The sequence below is a fragment of the Agelaius phoeniceus genome, chromosome 2 (genome assembly GCF_051311805.1).
Source record: "Agelaius phoeniceus isolate bAgePho1 chromosome 2, bAgePho1.hap1, whole genome shotgun sequence".
NCBI lineage: Eukaryota > Metazoa > Chordata > Aves > Passeriformes > Icteridae > Agelaius > Agelaius phoeniceus.
This window is the reverse complement of record NC_135266.1, coordinates 76,402,904-76,425,445: the sequence shown is the minus strand read 5'-3', so window position 1 is coordinate 76,425,445 and position 22,542 is coordinate 76,402,904. Positions and strand designations below refer to the sequence as shown.

General features: G+C 38.3%; 2 long non-coding RNA genes across 3 annotated transcripts in view; both read left to right on the top strand.

Annotated features, from left to right (window-relative positions):
- The window catches only part of LOC143693366 (uncharacterized), a 239,817-nt gene that overhangs the window by 34,856 nt on the left and 182,419 nt on the right, over positions 1-22,542 (top strand). The gene's annotated exons all lie outside the window — the stretch shown is intronic.
- LOC143693367 (uncharacterized) overlaps positions 7,359-22,542 on the top strand; it is a 64,690-nt gene continuing 49,506 nt past the window's right edge. Inside the window, exon 1 of the long non-coding RNA XR_013180973.1 lies at positions 7,359-7,438. This is a non-coding gene — a long non-coding RNA (uncharacterized LOC143693367). The remainder of the gene's footprint in view (positions 7,439-22,542) is intronic.

The window sequence follows — 22,542 nt, the reverse complement described above, 5'->3', positions numbered from 1 at the left end:
GGGCCTTGAATATCTCACACTGCAATACTGGTTTTCTCTGGAGACAGTGATTGCTATCCTTTTTATTTAGAGAAGACCATGACAGAGAGTAGTGTGCCAAAACCAACCAAGCATAAGTCAGACTACCTTCTGACTCCCTGCTCATGACACCAGGTTGTGAAATATCTTTCTTTACTAATATGATCAGGTCAAGTTTTGCTGAAAGTACCAAATTCCAGTTGGTTCCAGTTAAAGAGCCTCATACAAAGAGTTGTAACCATTTCAGCTTAGTCATTCATCACAGCACCGTATTGGAAATGTTTGAAATGAGCTGAAGAACAGCTGCTGCAGAGAAGAATGCTATATTAGAAGTGCCATAGCAAGTGAAAATGCAAGTGTTGACCAAATACAGGTAAGGCTGAAAACAGCATCTACTCATCGATGAAACTGGTGATAGAGAGGCTGAACCTCACAGATTTCGAGGCCACCGTGAATCACAATTGTCATCCAGACTTGAGCACTCACAAAAGCACACTGCAGAATTTGGAGAGTTGAAGAAAAATATTTTGGAAAAGAATAATGGTTCAACTTCCAATAGCCCAAAGAATAATTTCAGTTTTTTGGAAAAGATAAGTGGTTTCTCGAGCACCTCTGTGACAGACTAGGTCACAATTCCTTGGAAATTCTTGCAGCCCTTTATTTATTGAGAAAATTAGCTTCCAGCCCTGTAAATGTGCAAAACCACTCCCATTTTGTGTTTCCTTTGCACCACTTCCAGCTTTATCTGCTTCATCGTGGTAATCAGGGTAGATGTAGTTGCCTTCCCTGTGGAAAAATCTTACATTACAAATGATGTCCCTCAATTTGCCTCCTTTCCTGCCACTCCCTGTGTTTTCCCCTAGCATCTGACATGGCAGTCAGTGACCTTGCAAGTCTCCTTGAAGGTAGAAGGAATGTTGAAGCTGCTGTTTGAGGACAAGAGACTACAGTATTCCTTAGACTAATGGGATCAGAACTTTACACTCTAAAGTTGTACAGCAGTAGAGAGGGTTCCTTTGTAGGAAGGTGGTGTCATCCTTGCAAAGTTACAAAATCAGGCCCCTTCCTTTCTGGTCTTTGGCTCCACTTCTGAATGGAAAATAGATGGGTTAGGCTTTGCCTTCAGCTCTTCTACAAGAGTGTTGATGAGGAGAAACAGGCTTGATCTGAGGCAGTAAATTGCTTGCTCCTGCTACCTGTGTGGCTAGTAGGCTGTGAGAGAGATGAAGGGGAAGGGATGTGGAAATTCAGGAAGGGTTTTCAGGCCATAATTTTCTTCTCATAGGCATTGAAAGACATAGAGAAAGAAAATATTTTCTCTCATTTCTTGTTAGTACATACAAAGCTGACATTGGAAGTCCTATTGGTTTCTGGCTTTCCCCAATGACTGTATATGAAATTCCGGTGCTTCCCTTAGGTTTTTGTGTCCAGTACACCTTGGGAATTTGGATCCAGAGGTACTTGTAAAATATCTAACAGTGCAGGATAATCTACATGTGCATTTATAAAATCCAAAGTGTTGAACAAACCTTCTTCCAAGAATGCCAGTCAGAAGGATGTCTTTTAAAGTGTAGGAACTTCAATAAAGAAAAAGTGAATTTACTTCTGTGAAAACAGGTAGTCATTACTAGTAATATTACTAGTCTTCAAAGCAAGAGATTAATTTTAACCATCTAAAAATCCTTTCTTAAATTTAATCCAATTTTAAAATTTCTAAGAAACCGATGATGATTCAATATGCTTTACTGCATCTCTTTTCAATTTTCTCTGCAAACAGTGTCTTCAGTCTAAATTAGAAGACTGTTTTCCAATGCAGAGCTAAAAATTTTATAGATTACATTATTCTGTATCTAATTAGCCACACTTTTAACACCTTGTCAAAAACATTAAGCAAAGAAGCATGATGTTATTCTAATCCTTTAGAGTATTTTCTTAGATTGACATGAATTTTTTGTGTGTTTTTCAAGTCCCTAAACAGCTGATATATAAAGGACTTCTTTTGCATTGCATCTGTACTGTAATCTGTATTGACTGAAACATCCATGATGGGTTGCTAGGTAGTTCAGCCTTGTCTGTACAGTATCACAGTGATTCTGTGGTGTCTGTGAATAGCAGCAGCAGTTATGAAAAAGTACCAGGTCATTTACACTCTCTTTGTATTATGTTAGCCAACAGTCTTTTTTTTTACTTCACATCATCTCTGGACATCTTTTTTCACTGTATGAATTTTTCACTTTAATGTACCTGATTCAAAAGATAACAGGACTAGGGATCTGAAAGTAGTTAATTTTGTGTATTTAGGCCCCACAATTTAATTTCATAGACTGAAAAGAAATTATATTTGTTCTCTGATTGGATAAGCATGTCAGCAGTTATCAAATAAACAGTTACAGAAGCAAATCTAGATGCATGAAATTGAAATTTGTTTTGCCATGAACATATACAGAAATTAACTTAAGGTGGGTGAAGAAAAGTGTAGCTGGAGAAGATTAAAAAAAATCACCTCAAAATACCCCTCAAAACAAAAATATCTGTAATTGAAATTTTCATAAGACTGAGAGGCTGGTGTTGATGTTCACAGTTTGCCTAATAGATTTGAGAGTGCAGAGATCCTAGTGTATCCTTATTCAGAAGCTGTGGAGCCTTTGGAGCTAACAAGGATGCTTCTTGATCAATATTTAATACTTCAGTAGGTAAAGAGTGAAAGCCTCATATGACACTGAGCAATGTGGTCAGAGCAGACATCATGTCATGATTCTGAATGTGCCTGATGTCATATTGTATCAGAGTTATTATTGCCGTGACATCCAGTATATTTGTTTTTTAGTGACAGTCCTATATAACACGTACAGAAAAACTGAAGTAGAGGAGCCCTAGCCAAGTGTGCCAGCCTTTGGAATGTTAGGCCTTCTGCCCTGCACTGACCTGACAGCCAGGCCTGGCCAAACACAGTGCTGCACAAAGCAGGGTAGAGAAGGGGGAATGAAACTGTGAAATGCTTGGATTACTATATCTCAAGGTCACACAACTTCTTTTAAACCACTGACATATTGAAGGTAGTTATCCAAGGCATCTCAAGAGAAGGGTAAGTGGATTGATTTATTTGATGTTTGTTATAAAAATATCAGCATATTCCTGACACTTTCTCTATCTGACCACCTTTTTATTGTCATCGTTCCATACATGAAGCGTAAATCTCTTCTATTAAGGACAACTCAAGAGAGGATTATTTAGCAGGAAAATCTTAAAAACTTATCAGTCCTGTGACCTTTTGACATGATTATGCCACACAGAACACAACTTGGATTGCATGTGTATCCTGTTGTGACAAATTGAGGCCTCCCCTGTTGCCTCCTCTCCAGGCTGAACAGACCAAGTGACCTCAGCTACTCCTCATATAGCCTCCCCTCATGGCCTTTTTCCATCTTCCTGGCTCTCCTCTAATAGTTTTATATCGTTCTTACATCATGGCACCCAGAACTGCCCCCAGCACTGGAGGTGAGGCTGCCCCAGAGCAGAGCAGAGCAGGACAATCCCCTCCCTTGCCCATCTGGCCATGCTGTGCCTGATGCCCCCCAGGACAGGGTTGGCCCTCCTGGCTGCCAGGGCACTGCTGGCTCAGGTTCAACTTGTCATTGACCAGGACCCCCAGGTCCCTCTTTGCAGCATCTCATTCCTCAGTCTCCACACACAACCATAGTTACCCTGTCCCAGGAGCAGGATCTGGCTCTTGTCTTTGTGAAACTTAATGTTTTTGGTGATTTCCCAGCTCCCTAATTTGTCAAGGTGTTTCTTCAGGGCCTCTCAGCCTTCAAGGGAATCAACAGCTCCTCCCAATTTAGTATCTAAATGCTTCAGCTTCCTTTCTGAGATTGGAAATTCTTCAGAGCAACCCTACCGCAACATTCATCCCTCCTTTCCATGAACCTTCTGTACATGACAGTGACTGTGCAGATTAGTGGGCACAGGTAAATCTAGGAATATGACACCAGTTAAGATATTTTTGTATCAGTCCATCAATGTTTTCCATATTTTACGACCGTGATTCCAAGGATATCCTCACTGTGTGCATAACTGTAGCAATGAGATTAGTTATGACAGTGAGTGACATCTAAATTGGGAGAAAGGGAGGTATGTAGCTCCCCTGAACATTCTCCTAGGGACTTCCAATTAATGTTTTCAATTCTGGCGTGAATTTTTCAATTTCATTCAAGGAACTATGTTTCTTGTAGAAATGAAGCAGAGCCTGTCTGAGGTTGCCTTTAGCTAGTGTGCCATGGAATGATCTAGAACCTTCATGCAGCAAGAGAAGCCTGGAGCGCACAAGGGCAGGGACTGGAAAAAACCCTGGCATTCCTTCTGGGGGATCATGGATGGAAGTCCAGCTTTAGCTTCAGCACCCCAGGAAAATGAGAATCTTTAGAGACAGGTAATTTTAGTCATGTGGAGTCCTTCCATGTAATTATCCAATAGAGAAAATGTGAAAATCTATGCCAGCAGTTAGCCTGCTGAGAGTCAGCAGGGGAGAGTGTGTTTTACAGGCAAACACAGCAGCAGGCAGACAGGAAGAGCTCAGTGGAGAGGGAGAGCTGGATGACTTCACAAAAAATGTGTCCCAGCCTGGAAACAAGAAGTGTGCTCAGCTAGGGTCAGGAAAGCATGTCAGAAAAATTAGAAGAATGGGTCTAATTCTCTGTTGCTGTTTCACTGCAGTGGTGTTCAGGACAAGAGTAAGAATAGGAAACTAGTGGGAAGAAGTAGGAACAGAATCCATGTGGCCCAGAGCCTGGGCTTCAGATCAGATTTTTGAAAGTCAGATTCTGCTCTTGTGCTTTCTGCTGATCTAATACTTGGCTTTTTTGATTAGACAGTATCAAAATACAATAACAGCAACGACTAGAGCACCCAATAGAAAAGAAAAAGGTTTCTTTTACATTTTGTAGGAAAATTCCCAAAGGCCAGTAGTATGACACGGGCTCAGGTCTGACTGCCATTGTGGGGCACATGTAAACTCTGTTACAGGGCTTGGAGCTAAGCTGAAGAAGCCCTTCGTATTTTCACTTGTTCTCCTGTCCTGACAGTTGGGATTCATCTGCCTTTACTCTAGGGTCCAGAGGCATCTAGGTCTGTTTAAAGATGTTGTACAATGTCATGAAATTCTAAATAATGATGGTATGTTTGAGCCAAGAGTTCCAGTAGATCTGCCCCTCTCTGAAATGACTATGGGAGGCAGCAGGAGATGTCCCACGGCACCTAACATGACATGAGACATCTATACTTAGGTAGCTGAAGCTGTTCACTGGGGGTCTGTACCTGAAGTAGTCCTGTCCTACTTTATAGTGAAGGTCTAATCAAACAAACTTTATTGATTACCTCAGCAGACAATGAATTGCATTTATACTCCACTGACAGCACTAACTCAATTTCTATTGGCAGTAAAATATCCATGATTTCTGTTCAGATGTGCATGCTTGCACCATGGGCATCCAGAGTAAGTCAGGCTGCTCTCAGTGCATTTGCTAGAGGATGGGGAGCCAGACACATTAACTGTTGTTCACATGAAAAATTAAGATGTGTAGCACCAAAAAATTTATGTTCAGCTGATGGGAAACAATGAGGTATGCCGAAATTTTTGAACAGTAGGGTTTTATATTACTTTTTTTCCTAATTTGCTTATTTGCTTATTTGCTCTGGCAGCCTACATTGTAAGATGAAACTGTCCAACAGTTGTCTCTTTAAGGATTTCAGTTCAAAGTATGTATAGGATGAAATACAAACAAAGGGAAAAATTAAAAAAATTTTTAATCAATATTTTTTTAAAAATTTTGTTGCAAACAACAAAGCACAGAAAATTAGTCTAGAATTCTTGTATTATATTATGCCAGCAATCACATGGAAACAAATAGGAAATCTAATCTCACCATTAGGCAAACTGCTAATTTTCAAAAGATACATTCAAACTTTTCCCTCCCTTTGAAACACCCATATAGTTATACATCTCCCCTATGAGACTTTTTGAGAGTAAGCTCTCTTACACTCAAAAATGAAAATTTGAAAATCCATACCCTTGATCTCAAAGGTGAAGTTTGACAAACTTTGATCAGTGATTACTGATAATATCTGAAAATATAATATTTGAATAATATAATATAATATACTGAAATATAATATAATTAATAATATATTAATAATTATATAATATAACACTGAAATATAAACTAATATACTGAAAATATCTCTGGCTCAGAGTATTAGTAATTTAAAGGAAGTAATGCTGAAAATTCTTTGGGTCTCATTCTGTACTCACTTTTCTTTCACGAGATGCTGTGCTTTGATTTTGATGGTCATCAAGGTGAAATCTGGTAGTCATCCCTGACAGAGGGCTAGCCCATGTTTATGATTGTTGATCTGAATCTCCAGTACAGTCTGAAAGTGTTAGGGAAAAAATATACAAGAATACAGTAATGGAGACTTTTCTTTGCTAGAAAACCAAAGGCTAATCATCACACCAACATTTTAGTCTCTTATTTGTTAAACAGTGTTGTGTAGGTCATTTGTACTCCTCTTTCATTACCAAGCACATTAAGAAGCCCAAATTATGCCTGCAAGAGCTTTTCACTACAATTTTGCCCTCTTTTCTCTTTCATGTGTACCTGAAGTGATAATTGAAATCTGGAGTTCTAATATGCAGAGCTGTGAAATGTATGTCAGCCCACTGAGTCCTCTACTCACCAGTACAGAACAGAAGGCATCTTCCTGGCTATTTGAAAGCATTATGCTGCTAACAAGATTCTCAGTCTTACAGCAGAGGCTGTCATCTGTTCTCACCAAATACAGAATTAAAGTGTATATTTCAGGGTAGGGAGTAGGATGTTTAAGCTTGAGGCATGAGAAGAAATGTCTGTTGGTATTTAATTCCCATACCTTTTGCCTGGTTAATCAGATAAGTGGTTTGTTGCAGATTTCTCTTGACACACACCTCATTAAACAGAGAGAGAACTTCCATTGAGAAAGGGCAGGATCACAGGTTAAAATTAGTTTAATGTGGTTTCTCACATGTACTGGTGGTATCTGCAGTTATTTCAGGTTCATGCTAATGCCACTTACTTTTATTTATCCATCAGACAAACACAAGGGCCTCCAACGAGCAAAATGCTGGGTGAGATGCACAAGGGTCAAATGACCAAAAACCCACCTGGAATATAGCTTTGAATCCAGATGTTCAACAGTAAAGCCTCTAGAAAGGGATTATATGGAAAAGGAATTTTTTTTATTGTCTACTTTTTATTTCCTTAAATACTTTTTTTATCTTCCTCCCTTTTTGTTTTGCTGTGCTAGCAGGATTATCCCTTTCATCCTTTTCTCAGCAGCACAGAGAGGTTCCCCTCAAGTCTGCACGTGTGTGGGAGGCCAGTGCTGGGTGAGTGCCCAAAGAACTCCAGCCTTGCTGGTGCCCTGACCCATAGTACTGCTTCTCCAGTAATGGAGACAGCCTGCTGGGCACTGGGAGAGGGACACTGGGACCAGAGCTGCCTGGATTGGTGGGAAGGGCTGGGAGCATGGGGCTTCTGCATGCCTTACACCAGTTTTAGTGGGAGGAGAGCAGTAATAGGATGTGTCTGAAAAGGAAAGCTTGGCATATCTGCAGAGAGAGAAATATGAGGCAGAGGAAGATCAGACTCCAAAATCCATAATGAAGAGTGAAGACTGGTCAGTCCTAATCAGGAACTGATTGTTATGGGGAAGGATGTTGTTAGAGAAAGTTTCTTTTGAAAAACATTTTTCAACCTGCATTTGTTTGCATTTAGTTTTGAACCAGATTGTACTTGCAGAAGAGAGTACATGTTTAAACTTTGCTGAAAGCCTGCAGCCAACAAAGGAGATAAAGGCCTTCTGTTCCTCACGTTACACAATAATAGGGAAAGAATTAATAATGCTGCACTGAAAAAAACCCTCTGTTTAGATAGCTTTATACAACAATAACAGGAGCCTGCCAATGAGCTCAGTGTACTCTCTATTTAGTATGTATACAATGTGCAAATTACACAGACAGGCTCGAGCCTCTGGAATTGCAAAATTTGCAAGCTAATTAATCAGAGCTTGACAACAGAGTCATTGTGCCAGTGTCAAACCATGACAGTCCACTTCACCTAACATCCAGTGTCAGAGAGGAAAGATAATGTTGTCATTCAGGAATAAGCCTGTGCTAAAAGACAGATGATTTTGACTCCTAACTTTGTTAATTCAGTTCTGCTTCAATTCTTCTGGGAATAGGATTTCAGATTGACCAAGCTGTCAATGTTAATAATTCAATTTTGAAATTGGGGTTTTGGAGGGGTGGAGGGAGAAGCATGAGTACCTTTTAAGTAGGTGAATGCTTAGCTCAATCCAGAATTACTTTTCAGACTTTATCTTTCTGTAATATAAATAAATACACATCATGTCCAACACAAGAAATGGATGACTTACAGATAGTGCAGAGGCAACATCCTCTACAAAAAAAGAAAGTGTCAGCTTGTCTTCAGGGTTTCTTCTGTGAAGTTTAGAATTTATTTTTTCATTTCTTGGAGCTCAAATTATTTGCAAGATCTGTGAGATACAGTGCCCGTGTTGTGAATTTCTTAGTTGTTCCTGGGACTGGGTAAGTTTCTCTCTTTATATGCCAAGTGGAACAGCAGGAGCATATTCAGTAAGAAGTTATCAGCCAGTAACTACACTAAAAAACAAATAGTTGGTTAGTACTGTGTGTGATGATCCTAGATTGGCAGGCGGAAAAGTGAAACTGTGCATAAAGCTAAAGCTAGGAAATCAATCACTCAAAGTCCATGAAGCATATTTATTAAGTTGTGGAAATTCTGAAACAAACAGAAATCTTCTTTGAGAGCAATAGTTTGGGGTATCCTATCTTTCATAAAATTTTGCCATGTTGGCCTTTCTAGAGATCTCACAATAGTTTTATCCTTAGCTTTAGTTTTAGGCTGCTTTGATCAGTCACTCTGGTCCAAATTAACCACAGAAATGTGAAGCATGAGCATTGTTGCATGTTGTGAGCACTGTAACAATAGTCAACATTTGCCCGTATCAGATATTTTAAAGTTGTTTTTGGGTTAATGAAACATCTCAAAAGCTTCCCAATGCTACAATTATCACATGAAAGCTTGTAATAAATTTTAACATATATAGTACTTGGATAACCAAAGTTTTTGATGGATGTTCACAATCTTTAAAGCATATATCTTATATTTTGGTTTTCTCTCTCTGTCTCCCAGAGGTGTACCTGGGCAGACCTAGGGTACCAGGTACATCTGTAAATGAAGAAGGATATTAAAAGACTTAATAAGTATTTTGAGAGATAACATGTTTTGAAAGTTGGGTTGAGATTTTTTGTAAATTTTATGACCTACATAGAATAAGTGATAAAGGCAGAAAGAAAGCTTTACTGGCACAACCTTTATATAACTCTCTAGTGTTACTCATTTCTATATATCTTTAATGAAAAATGGAATATGAACTGGATTTTATTGCCGTTTTGAAAATGCAGCATATGGAATTTTTTCAGCCTTATATTCTGTGAAATGCATGATCAAACTCTCTTTTAGATTTCCTTTCTAAAGATCCTTTAAAAAAAGGCTCAGTGGTGGAAAACATCTTTCAAAAAATGTTTTTGTAAAGGGAAAATTTTAAAGGGGTTGGAGTCTTTGTGCATGTCAACTTATGCTGTTGTTAATACTGTAGCATTTTCATGTAAAATAATGATAAGGAAAATATTCTCAATTTCTCTGCATTTTTTTCTGTAAGAACAGATTGCTATTCTTCTGTCTGCACAGAATTTGCACCAGCTGTATCAGAAATTTAGCACAGGAAAAGAGAAAAGGTCATTTACATTGCAGATCCAACAGCAGAGCCTACTGCTCAAGTTTTTGGCTAGAGATGATCAATATAAAAAAGAAATAGTTTCAGGTTATGTAACATTAGATGATGGGGTCACACATTAGGAACTACTCTAAAAATAAAAAGGTTTATAAAGAAGAAAGAAAAGAATGAGCTGTACTTTTCTGGCTCTAAGTTTTGCAAGCTAAGGGTACTGTTTCTCTTAGCCCAACCTGACAAAATTTTCTAAAACACCACATTTTGATGCTTTACACATTTTCTAGAGGCTGTCCTTTCAGACAATGGCTATTTTGCAAATTTATCTACAAGAATGTAAAATACTATATTTAACTTATATGTGGACATACAATTTCCTTAAGATCTAATATATTTCTAAAAAAAAAAAGAGAATATGCTCAGGGAATCTTGCTCATCTTCTCCATTTTCAAGGCTCTTTTTCCCTGAGGAATTTGAGAAAGGGGAAAAGTACTAAGGTAGGCAGAGAAAAATAGGATGAAACTGTTTATACTGTAAACAGTTTTAGATAGATTTTTCCACAGAAAATATCACTATTTTCCTTTGGGGAAAAAAAAATCCTTGATAGAAGAGCGTAGATAATTTGAAATATTTTGTGGCCCCAGAACCTCAGGGTAAAGGTTTGGTTATCCCTATCTGCATTCCTTGGCAGCCTCACCAGCTCTGAGGCTCTGAGGTTGTGAGGAACTGTCTTCTCTCACAGTGCATCATGGAAAGTGTGGTCCTATTTGGAGGTCCAGACTGTAGAAGAAAATGGGACTGTGACTCATTTCCCTGTAATGGCCTTGAGTGGCCATTAAAAAAACCCTTATAAATCAATGTGCATCATTTGGTTTTCTAGCCAACACATTTTTTTACTTTTATCTAGAAGAAAAGTTGCATGGAAAAAGTTCTATTTTTTCATTCTTAGCCATGCCTAAGGTTCTTGTTATTCAGGTGCACCTGTGCTGTTTTGGGGTTCAAATGTCCTGGGTTTTTATGACTTTAGTTTATTGGTGACCAGTGCTGTGGATCCTGCTCACCTTACCTATAAGCTCTCATCTGTGTTAGAAATTAGTCCTTACTCTAGTGTCCACGAAGAAAAGAAAAAGACCAGCTGGGCAATGATTTGAAAAACTGACAAAACACTGAAGCAATTATTTCAGACACCCCTCAGATCACAAAAGGCAATGGAATTTCTGGAGGGAGTAGGAGCCATCTAACTAATTACTTTAAGCAAAAAAAAAAGCTCACTGTCAAGGTCAGACTAGAAACATAGAGAGGCAGAGTATATTTTATTACAAGGAACCTCTCAGTGTTTTGATTATGTTATTAGTTCCATGTAAGTGTATTAACTGAAAAGGCATGATTAGCTGAATAAATTTCAGGAGGGATATGAAAGCTGGTGTCAGCAGTTAGAATGCAGACACCAATTTTTGTCTAGCAAGGCAAGAAAGAAAAATTTAAGGTGGAACCTCCCAGAAAAAACACCAAAAAAAAAAAGGGGAAAGGAATACTTATGCGATTTCTGCTTGTCCAGACAGAGGCAAAGCCTCTTTGATCAAATGACAAGAAAAAGGACAGATAACATGGTCTTTTGAAGGTCAAGTCAACCTTTGAAAATTAATCTGGAGAACACAGTTCTAAAAAAATATTTCAGTAGCATAGTTGTGAGCCCTTGTCTGAAAAATTTTTGTACACTGACAACTAACGTTCATTTAAGAGAAAAAAAAACAACAGAAAAAAGGAAAAAACCTCCAAAAATCCAGCAAAACCATACAATATTTATTGTGATACTTTAACAATAAAGAAAGTTGACTCTGCTTCAGGGTATATTTGAGGACTTGAAAGGTAAGACTGAAATTTCGTTAGATCACCATTATATTCTTTTGAAAACTTTAAAGACAAACACTTCAACCATGCTGCCATGAACCAAGATATTCCTCCTTTCTTTTTCCCCCTGCCTCTCCTTGTACCTCTGGGTATTCATCTGCCCTTTATGCTACTCTTCGTATTTGAGCTAATCTTTTGATCTTTAATATTGGCACTGCGGAAAGAAGAATTTGAGAATGTTAAGAATTAGAGAGACTACATCTGTCTGGACAACAAATGGCAATTACTGTCTGGGCATGATAATAGAAAAAAGTAGATTTTTTTCAGTGAGGCAGAGGAAGAAAAGCTGAACCCGTGCAGAAATTCCATATGTGCATAACTAAGGTGTTTGTGCTCTTCTTGGGTGAGAAAGGTCTCCTGCTGTGAACAAGGCCTTGATGCTGTCTTTGAATTCCTATTTGCTTTAGTTAGGACTGCTCATCCTCAGTGCTGCTGGCAGAGGCCATGCTCCCACCCACGCCTGTGCTGCAGAGCTTGCAGAAGAGAAAGCAAGGCAGAATGAGGGGGACATGTTAGGAAAATACTGAAAATACTCTCTCTGAGGAGAGTTCTCCAAGAGAAGGAGGCAAGCGCTCAAGACCAGAAGTCTGGGGGAAAAACTGCTGTCCCTGGCCCATCAGAGGTGACAGCAGTTCAGTCCCTCCAGCCCAGAGGGCTGTTTCCAGCTGAGATGTGAGCAAATGTAGCCTCAGATTCTTTCTGTTGCCCAGGATCTGGTGTAAGATTTTTCTGCAGAAGGCTTGGTTCCCATTTTCTTGAGATGAAACAACATATCAGGAGGGATACTTTGTCTTCTTTAAGTTTAATGTGTGGTGCTATAAGTGGATCAGACATATCAGAGTCTCTTTTACAATGGCACAAATCACAAGTGTCTGCCCCTCCAATCCTCTCTTCCCTTCCTATTCCTTCTGGATGAGTTGGCTTTTTCTTTTCAATGAAAAAAGGATGAAATCTGGGCTACCTGTTTCAGTACTCTATTTTTTCCCATTTTGAATAGGATTTTCATTCCACTTGTGCTGTTTTCAGAAAAAAAAATTCGAGTAACTTATTTCTTTTACCAATTTTATGGATATATACTTGTAAGAAATCACTAATTTGAACTTTTTTTATTCAATATATGGGACAAACACCCAGAAAGGAAGAAATATTTTGTTTTCCTTTGAAATTGATTGCCTTTGTCCACAAAAAGGTGTTTTGAGAGATAATTATACCACATTGGTTTTGCATCCATCAGATATATAGCTTAGCAATTTAAACTTACCTATTGGAAGCCTATGAAAGGCTGGGACTACAGCCCAGAGGTGAATGAAAACCAAAGCTTTAGAAATGGAAAACATGCACCAATCATACTACTGAATTAATGCCCAAATAAAGAGTGTGTTCATATACTGTTTCTTAAAGAAGTTTTTAAAATAACTCACGTGACCATACTTTGGCCTCTGGGGAGGCAAAGAAAAGAGAATTATCTTCCTATCAGCCTATGAATTATTGGGTGGGAAGGCATCAATTGTAGCCAAACTGAAGTCAGGGGTTTACCAATAAGAGATGGTTCCGAAAGCTCTCACTGTTTGAGGAAATCCTGTTGAAATAATTGTCATCACTGCCATAAGTCCCTATTTACAGAACTAACTAGACACTTTGCTACAGCACAGGAAATTCTTTATAGTTTGTGCATTTATTGAGACTTCTATGGTGTATATAGGTTGAAATAAAAGCACACCAGTCACTGTTATGAATAGAACACATCAAACTCGGTATGAACTGCATTTATTATAAACTTTGCTTTTGTATGGAAAAGCAAACTATCAAAATCCCCCAAGTGAAATTATTTGATGCCCCTTCTTCAGCTAATGATCCTTTCTATAGATTATTTTAAGGTTAATAATTAAACTCTAAGCAAACACTTGGCTGATATTTTTGGATCATGGGAGAGCAGGCAGTAAGGAGCTACAGCTGTGAGCAAAGATTACCTAAACTGGCCTCTAACTGTGTTTCAAGCTTACCAAGACAATCAGCAGTCGGCACATCTAATGTTGTCTTCTAACTCTTTTGGAAGTGAGAATGAGACTCTGACACGTTCAAAACAGCCCATCATTGCATAAGGGGAGGAAGGCAAGGTGCTGCTCCAGGGCACTATTCCAAGGTCAAGACAGGAGATAGAAATAGCCACCTCTGCAGTGAAATACTTTAGATCCATACTAATAGCCTAAATTCTACCAATTACTCCCTAAAATTCTTTGTTAGTTCAGTGGTTATAAGACAAGGCCAGATGCCTAGAAATAGACTGTCTTGGTTAGATTCTCCCTCCACATGCCTCAGGAATGTTCTCTTTGCTGTTGATCAGAGTAATCTAGCATACAAAAACATAGATGAGTATGCTCACAGCAGAATTGATTCTTGGCTTTTTATAGATTCTGTGAGATCCTAGTCCCTTTGGAAGGTAATTAATTGAAGTATTGGTATAATTTGTTTTAAGCTTAGTGGGGAAGCTCCTGTAATATTGTTTTGTTTATAATTTTGTTTATAATTTTTATCATCATTAGGAGCAGTCTGGGGCCTTGTTGACATGGAAGGAAATCTAAATCTCCAAACATGGGAAGTAGCAGGCTAGAAGATGTGATGAGGTGGATGCTGATGGGATCTAAGCTCAATGTTCAGCCAGTTCTTATTCTGCAACAAAGAGTTTGGGAATCTATTGTCATTGTTCACTTATCAAATGCTACTCTTGTTGTCTCTTCCTCTCAGGCCTTGGAGAGGTGTGTATCCCAGACACTTCAGGTTTTGAAATGAGGTTTGTGAGCCATGGTAGTCACTCCTGCACTACAGACTGTGTGAATGAATTCGGAAATGCCATACTGGTTTACATAAGCTCTACCACAGACACAATATCAGTAGCATGCTATTAAACCATGAAATAAAAATCATTTTGTCTGCCTAATCAAATTCTGACAAGTTCATGAAACTGTTCCTTTTCAGACCTGATATTGTGCCCAGGACATTTAGGGTGGGTTTCTTTTAGCAGGTAACATGGTAGGAGCATCTCAGAAAATACTCCATGCAAAAAGTGAGCATATTAATGAAGTAAATGGTATGACCAAATGGCTTTCCTATTGTTTTCTTCTCATGGCTTTTTTGGCTCAGCTTTCAATGCAAAAGTTATTGATATTTTTTGTGCATTACCCTTCCTGCACAGACCATTTGCTCTAATTTTTCAAGATTTTGTAGCAGTTAATCTAACAGTTATACCTTGGCAGAATTCCCATCAAGATGCATGTGCATGGTAAATGATTAAAGGATTGGGCATGCATATTGAGAAAGCTGATGACTTGCTACTTGTGGTAATGACTCTTGCTGTTCTTTTATCCTCAGCCACATGGCATTAGATGCTGCCTTTACAAAACAGTCTTGTCTTTGTCAAGAAGGAGATAATCTGAAACCCCTTTTTTAACAATCTGTTCTTTGCTGAAACCTTGTGAGGTGCCCTGGTGTCCTTGTTCTGACTCCTTACGATGCTCTGAAATCCTCAAACATCTTTAGAGTTCAAAGAGAAGTTCATGGGGCTATAAGGTGTACATTTTTCTGCTAGATACAGCCCTTTTTTGAGCTATTCTTTCTGCTTGTGCCTCTAATGTTTCTGTTTGCTTTTCTGCCATGTAAGAAGAGAGATGCCTACAGGGTTATGAACTGCAAGAATATTTAGTCCATTCACATACTTACTATAGCTCAGATTTACAGGACATTTCTTCTGGGAATAATTAGATCCTCTGTACATTGGAGAAGCTGTTTGCAGATTGTGGTAATCAGAACTAGATCAATTCAATTAATGCTCAAAGAAAATTGCTAATATTTCTTCTGTATTTTTTCTGGCCATTTGTAAGGCAAAAAAGAACTTCCCACTGCTATAATACATTGCTGTGTTAATGTGGGTGAGAGAAACTGTTTTTTCCTATTGCCTATTTTCCCATCTAATTTCAGCACTTTTAAAAACTGATAGCAGCAGCTGCCAGAAGCAGCCATTTGTGGTACACAATATTGAGTTTTATCAAGCCTGAATAATCAGAAGCTATGCTATGTAGCAAGACTATTTTTCTCTTGAAAAAGCATATCAACAATGATACAAAGCCCATACCAGCATTGTGGCAGGTAGGGTGCCTGTCAGATGGATTGTAGAAAATGGTATAGCACTGGTCCAGTTGAGAAATGTAAACTTTATGACTTGGTCCTTGGGCTGCACAGCTGTGTCCAAGGTTTGAGCCACTGGAACAGCCTGGGTGTTAGCAGTACGGAAAATCCAACTCATGACTGTCTGAAATCCCAAAGTAAGGTCTGGAATGAAACCTGTATTTGCTTAAGGATATAGATCTTGGCAGCATTAGTAGGACATTACCACAAATTACTTACTTTCAAGTTCATTTCTACAATGTAACAAAAAAAAGTTTTAGGTCAGAGATCACACGTAATGTTTTTCAGGAAAAGAAAATCAAATTTCTTTTTTAAAATTAACACCCATTAAATATTCACAGGGATATCTTCTAGAAGATGATATAAAAACCTTTTCTAGGAAACTTTTACTAATTTTGAAGACTTGTACCAGTTTAGTGCTAGATCACACATCTGTAAGCAGCACGGACTGTACTGGCAGTGTGGGAAGACCGTGCTGTGGAAAGCAGCAGCCTGGAAAGAGTCAGCTGAATAAGGAGCAGTCAGTTATGGCTGAGGGAGTTAATATGCATAGAGAAAGTATGACTGAGAGGACTGCAGATCTGGTACTGCTACTCTGTAGGGAAGAAATGAGGAATGGGAGCCCAGGGTCCATTTTGTGGCCAAGAAGATGCACCGAGTTAGGGGCTCCCGGAATGACATACAGTGTGATTCCAGTGAGGCTTTTTTTACAGTCAGAGTCATAATACACTCACCCCATTTAGCCAAACTGAGAGAAATTTTAAGAACAACTTGATAACAGAATTTAAGTGTTTCCCTTGGAGTCAGATCAGTTCAGAGTGAGATTATTTAATCCTTTCTTAGCATTAAGGATAAGAGAATATTGGAAATCAAAGGTACAACACAAGACTACCTTTGGAAAATCTTGAGGCACTGAAGGACTGTGTGAAAAAAGCCTTTTCTGGCCTTATAACCTGTGACTATATTCTTCTCCCCACCTCCACTCACCATTTCAATTAACATTGGTCTTTGTGGAGAAAAATTATTTGGATTCTTTTTTCCAGACCCAGTACCCCTGAGTTGAAATGGAGTCATCATTAAATTTAGACACTGCTATTTTCTGCTTTTCAGATACTTCCATCTTTCAGAGACTTCCAACCTTTTTTCATTAAATTCTTGCCTACATGAAGGTACTTGGGAATAAAATATCTGTGTGGTGTATTCCCTGCTGAATAAGAATGTTTGCATATTGGGTAACTTATGAATAATAAACTCTATTTGCAAATATATCTGGAAAATGCTTTACTTCTGTTTAATATTGTGGTGTTATCTCTAAATATTGACATATTTTAGGCACATATTCATATGTTCTGAAGTATTCTTCTTTCAATGATGAATAGGTGTTATTTAAAAGTACAGTGCAGCCCATCTCTGGTCCTCCCTGACATTTTCAGTCTATGCCAGGTTCCATAGTCGCAGTGAGAATTTTAGGGTCAAACTGAAAGAGTGCCCTATGGGTCTGGTTCTGATCTGCTAATCGAGACAGTGCCCAGCTGTACCTTTGTAAAGCTAGTGAGAAGTGGCTGAACACTGAGCTACAGTCGAGCTTTGATTTATAGAATTCCAAAGATAAATCAGAAGTTAATTCAAATGCTTTTCTTATGGCCTTCTGACTGTACAGTGTTTTTCACAAGCATTTTGGTCCAAGATATATTTGAGTGGTCTTCACAAAGTTTTAAAGGAAATTTTTGGGGTTTTTTTAACTTGATTTGGTTTTTATGTGCTGGTAAATTTTAAATCTGTTGAAATAATTGTATTTGCAAGCAAGAATATTAAAATTTGTTCTTAATAAAGTAGAACATCAAGAAATAGTAAATTTTAGAAAAATTTCAAAACTTCAGTGATAATCCTAAGTGTCATCAATACTGAAATAAAGTCAAGTCAAGCCTCTTCTCTTTATTTTTCAGAGAATCAGTACTTCCTATTCTGTTTGTTTTATGAAGTATTATGCCATCCATCTACCTCAGCATCTTGGTGTAACCTGCTTAATCACTTAAAGATGAACAGGGAAGGTGTTTTGGTTCTGATGGCATTACACAAACAAATTATAAGGAGCTTGTGATGTTCACAAAAACAGGATTTCCCAACTAGGTTTTGTATGAAAAGCTAATACAGCCCCTTTTATCTCAGAGCAGAATGCCTTCCTCATTAATCTGCCTTCTCTTCATCTTAATAGTACTTAGCAGTCACATAATGCTTTGCATCCCCCAAGCACTGTACCTAAATTGAGAATCCTTTTTAGAAGTTAGGCATATACCTGGTAAGGGAGTGCTATAAAAATCATAATTGCATGTGTCTGTAAGTTAAAAAACTTTAAAAAGATGGAGAGGGGGGAAAAAAGGATGGGAAAAGAGAAATAGAAAAACTAGAGTCTTAATATTGTGCTCACAACATTTTCTTGTCTTTTACAGTGCTAAGATATCATGTTGATAAATGCCTTGGTACCTCTGAGGAAAAGTAGATCATCAGTATATGGTAATTTTGTCTGAATATTGAATCTGAAAGAGCAGCAGGACAATAGTTTTTATGTAGTCATTTCTCTTATACTTGTCTGGGTCATTTTGTGACTTTTGCTAAGTCTGTATTATTAAGTTATGTGGACATGTAAGATCTGTAGAAGTAATGTTGATGTTTAGGGTCTGACATCTGCGATATGCACATTTCAGTGGGTTTATATTAGGACTCAACTGGTCCCATGACCTGAGTGTCCTTTTCAGCTGGAGTGCATTAAGTACACTCCCAGGAGCATATCTTCCTTTAGTTCCATCCAGAGAAATCCAGGTCATTTGCTCCAAGACCATTTTGTGGTGGAAATCAAAGCACAACAAAAAGAGACAATAGGCAATTTGTTTCAAAATCTCACTCTTCCTTTAAATTGAAACACCAAAATAGGCACCCCTCTGGGACTTGGATGGAATGTACTGTTTCTAACTCAACAGAAGATCCTGTTCTGGCACACACTGAGGAGCTCATATATCATTTTGAAGCACTGAATGGCTTGTTTTTAGCAGCAAGGAATATTCTTATTTCATTATGGTTTGCAAGTAGCAGCTAGAAATAGAGATGGGAGAGCTGGAATGAAAGACATTGATTTAATAACATACCTAAGGATATACAGTTCCTAGAGCTCACATTATTTAGTTCTTTGCTGAATCTGAGCCCATGGAAAGTTCAGACTTTTAAAGGCTGGTGCATCTACAATAATGCTTTCCTTTGGTAGTCCTCACCTATCTATCCCTAGTGTGAATCTGGCCATATGTTGAGATATGGATACCAAGGGGGGAGCCTGCTGGGCCCAGGTGCTGCCTGCAGTGGTGTTAAGCCTTCTCCAGAGTAAGGCAGAGGCACTCCTTGCAGTAGATGGCTGTGCAACCATCTGCCCCCAGCATGAGATCACCAATCCTAATTTAAGTGAGAGAGATCAGATTTGCAACTAATGCATGACTGACACCTATTCCAGAGTGCTAACAATAGCAATTCTACCTTTGGATACAAGCCAGGCTGGAATGGTGTGTTAAAGGCCCTCCCCAGCAAGAGTGACTGGGGTAGTTGACTCTGTAAACACACATCTAGACAAGAGTTATCAGTCAGTGACTGGCACATCATGGGCATTGCCCAGACATAGCCAGAAATGTGCACATGACTGACAGCCAGCTGAAAGAGTGTATAGTTACTGACAATAGAGAATCACCAATATCAGAGAAGAGAATTTTAATGTTATTATATTATAAACTTGTCTTGAGTTTTATGAGACTGGAAATTTCAAAAACTGCCCCTAAGAAAGAAGCATCTTTCTTATAGTTTTGTTAAAAGCTGGGAAACAACCAGAGGCATGAGGCTTCTATCCTTTCCAATTTTTTTTATTTGTTTACAGTTTATAAGCCTGTAACTTTGCATGGCCTCATCCATGCAAATGTTCAATCCCTTTTTCAGTCATGCTGAGCTCCTGGCTGTGTTACTGTCTCATGAGCAGGTGTTCTAGAACCCAAGCAGGGAAAACACACTTCCTTTTACTGGTTTTTCGTCTTCTACCTTTCTCTAAATGTCCCCTTGTTACAGGGAAGTAATGAAGAAAGTACAGAGCAGCGTTCAATTTGCCACCTTTATGCTTCTCATTAGTTTGCATGTCTCTATTTTGTACTTTCTTATTTATCTTCTCTTTATCATTCAGTAAAATAAAGTGTCACTTTTTTTGTTTGTTTGGTTTGGTTTGGTTTGGTTTTTTTGGTTCCTGAAAGCCATTTTCTCTGGAACCACCTTTTTGCTGTTGTACTGTTTTTGCTGTAGGAAAACCAGAACTCAGCACACAACTTCAGATGAGGGTCTTGCCTCCACAGGATCTATCGTCCTTACAAGCTGTCAACATATAACCCCACAGAAGTTCCTAATCTTTGCATAGATCTCCTGACTCAAGAAACTTTCATCTTCCTCTCAGACTGCTCTTGTCAGTGTTTTACTGACATTAATGTCTTCCCTGCACACAGCCAAAGCCCTATATTTGTTTTACTGCATCACACTCACTTCATCTTCTCCCTTGTTTCTTTGTGACTTTATTGACCTCCTAGCACTCTCTGACCATTTGCCCATGTGTTTTATCAGAGGGCATGAACTGCCAGAGATTTTAGCTTAGTTTCTCTCTACCATATATGTATCCTGCTACCTTCATCAGCTGTTAGTCATAGAATCACTCGTGTTTTTAGTCCCAGTTTGCATATCCAATATTTATTCTTCCTACCTCTGACCAATTTCCTCTCCTGTAATGCCTAAAAGTAGTTTCTTTTCTGCCCAGATCTGTGTTTCTTTTTATGCGTGAATATCCTCCCACTTTCTACATTCTTCCCCATCTTGCTTTTGCTCTTCTGTATTCTTAAAACCAGCTTCTTCACCTGAAGAACTCTGGTGCCTGAGAGACCTTCACAGAAAGGACAAATTACCTCTCATACTCAGTGCCAGTTTCCTTCTGATATGCACATGCTCATCTGATCTCTGGTCATATCATAGCACTGACATCCTTGTGCCCTGTACTGGTGGGAGGAATGGACAACTGTGCTGGGTGGGGAAGTGATGTATGGCTCAGACATCAGGAGCTGAAATAGATTCAAGAATGTGTCTTTTAGTGTATGTGAAAAACAAATTTGAAAAACTTCTTTTTGGTTAAAATTTCACTGGAATGTAATCTCTTGCCCCACAGAATGGCTTTACTGTGGCTCAAAGAAAACACCACGATGATCTTTTAACATGGATCACATATTATCATGTATTATTTTTCCCAGCTTTAGCCTTAATGCAGGTTGAACTGTTTATCAAAAAGAGAAAAGGTCAGGATCCATTATTAATAGTGAAAAAAGGACTTACAGTGAAAGATATCAACCAGGCTGGATAGAGGAAAATGTAAAGCACAGCCTGTAAATGTAAAGCTGTAATTTAGAATTAAAACTGAAAAAAAAATTATAAACCCAAGTAAAATACTTCATTGAATGCAATTACTCAAATTCAATGAAATTATTCATCTAGTCTCCATGAAGCACTTTAACATCACTTGAATTAAACTGAGAGATTTAAGGACTGCCTTTTGATACTTGTTTGTTAAAATCAATAAGTTCCTGAGGCAAGTTTAGGTTCTGAAGGAGCTGACTCTTCCAGTGGAAAAAATATTCTATTAAAACAAGAACAAAATGACAACCAGCTCATCTAGTCTTCATTTTTTCTCATGATAAAATGGAGCAATAAACCCAGGTCCTCGTTCCAAACCTTGCACTACTGTCCAAGTTGATAATAAGCCTTTGTGCAAGGAAAGGCTATTTAAAAAGCTTCAGTTTTTACACAGCAATCAATGTAGATAGTTCCCCTGTGGTTATATCATTAATATTTTTGAGGAATAGAAAACTTATGTATGCAGAAATGGGTTATGAGAAGCAACAATCTGTCTTCAGTGCAGTCCTGTTCCTCAGAGACAGTGTACTTCTGCTGTAACATAAAAGGTTGATTTTTTTTTTTTTTTTAGGTGAAAAAATGAATAATAAAATTCTGTGTTATAAGAAACATCTTGTCTTCTCAGGATTGCTTGGTGCATTCCATATGCAATGCTCCAGTAATATTTTATATTCAGGACTCACATTGCTCTGCACAGAGTGGTTCAGTAAATATCCATTGGGTGTTTTTAAGTAGGAGGTTGGAAAGGAGGCTGCTCAAGTAGAATTTTGATATCAATTTCACCTTATTTCAGAAATCTATCCTTTAAAGGTTTGTATGTGAGATAATTCTCCTAGGACAAATTTACAATGAATGCTTGTACTACTTCAGTAGTCTGTTGTAGACAAGCCTCTTTCTTTCATTAGTACTTTGAATGTTCAGTGACTGCAAGTTCAGATAAAGACATTTATATGTAATCGGATTAATGTTTCCTGGCTACTCTTCATATTTTGCTGCTCTAGTGTCCCATAATTTCATATACAAACTTGAAAATTTCATTGGAGGTCTCTAGCCTCCAAACCAGATGTGCCATTTGTAATTTCCAATAACCTG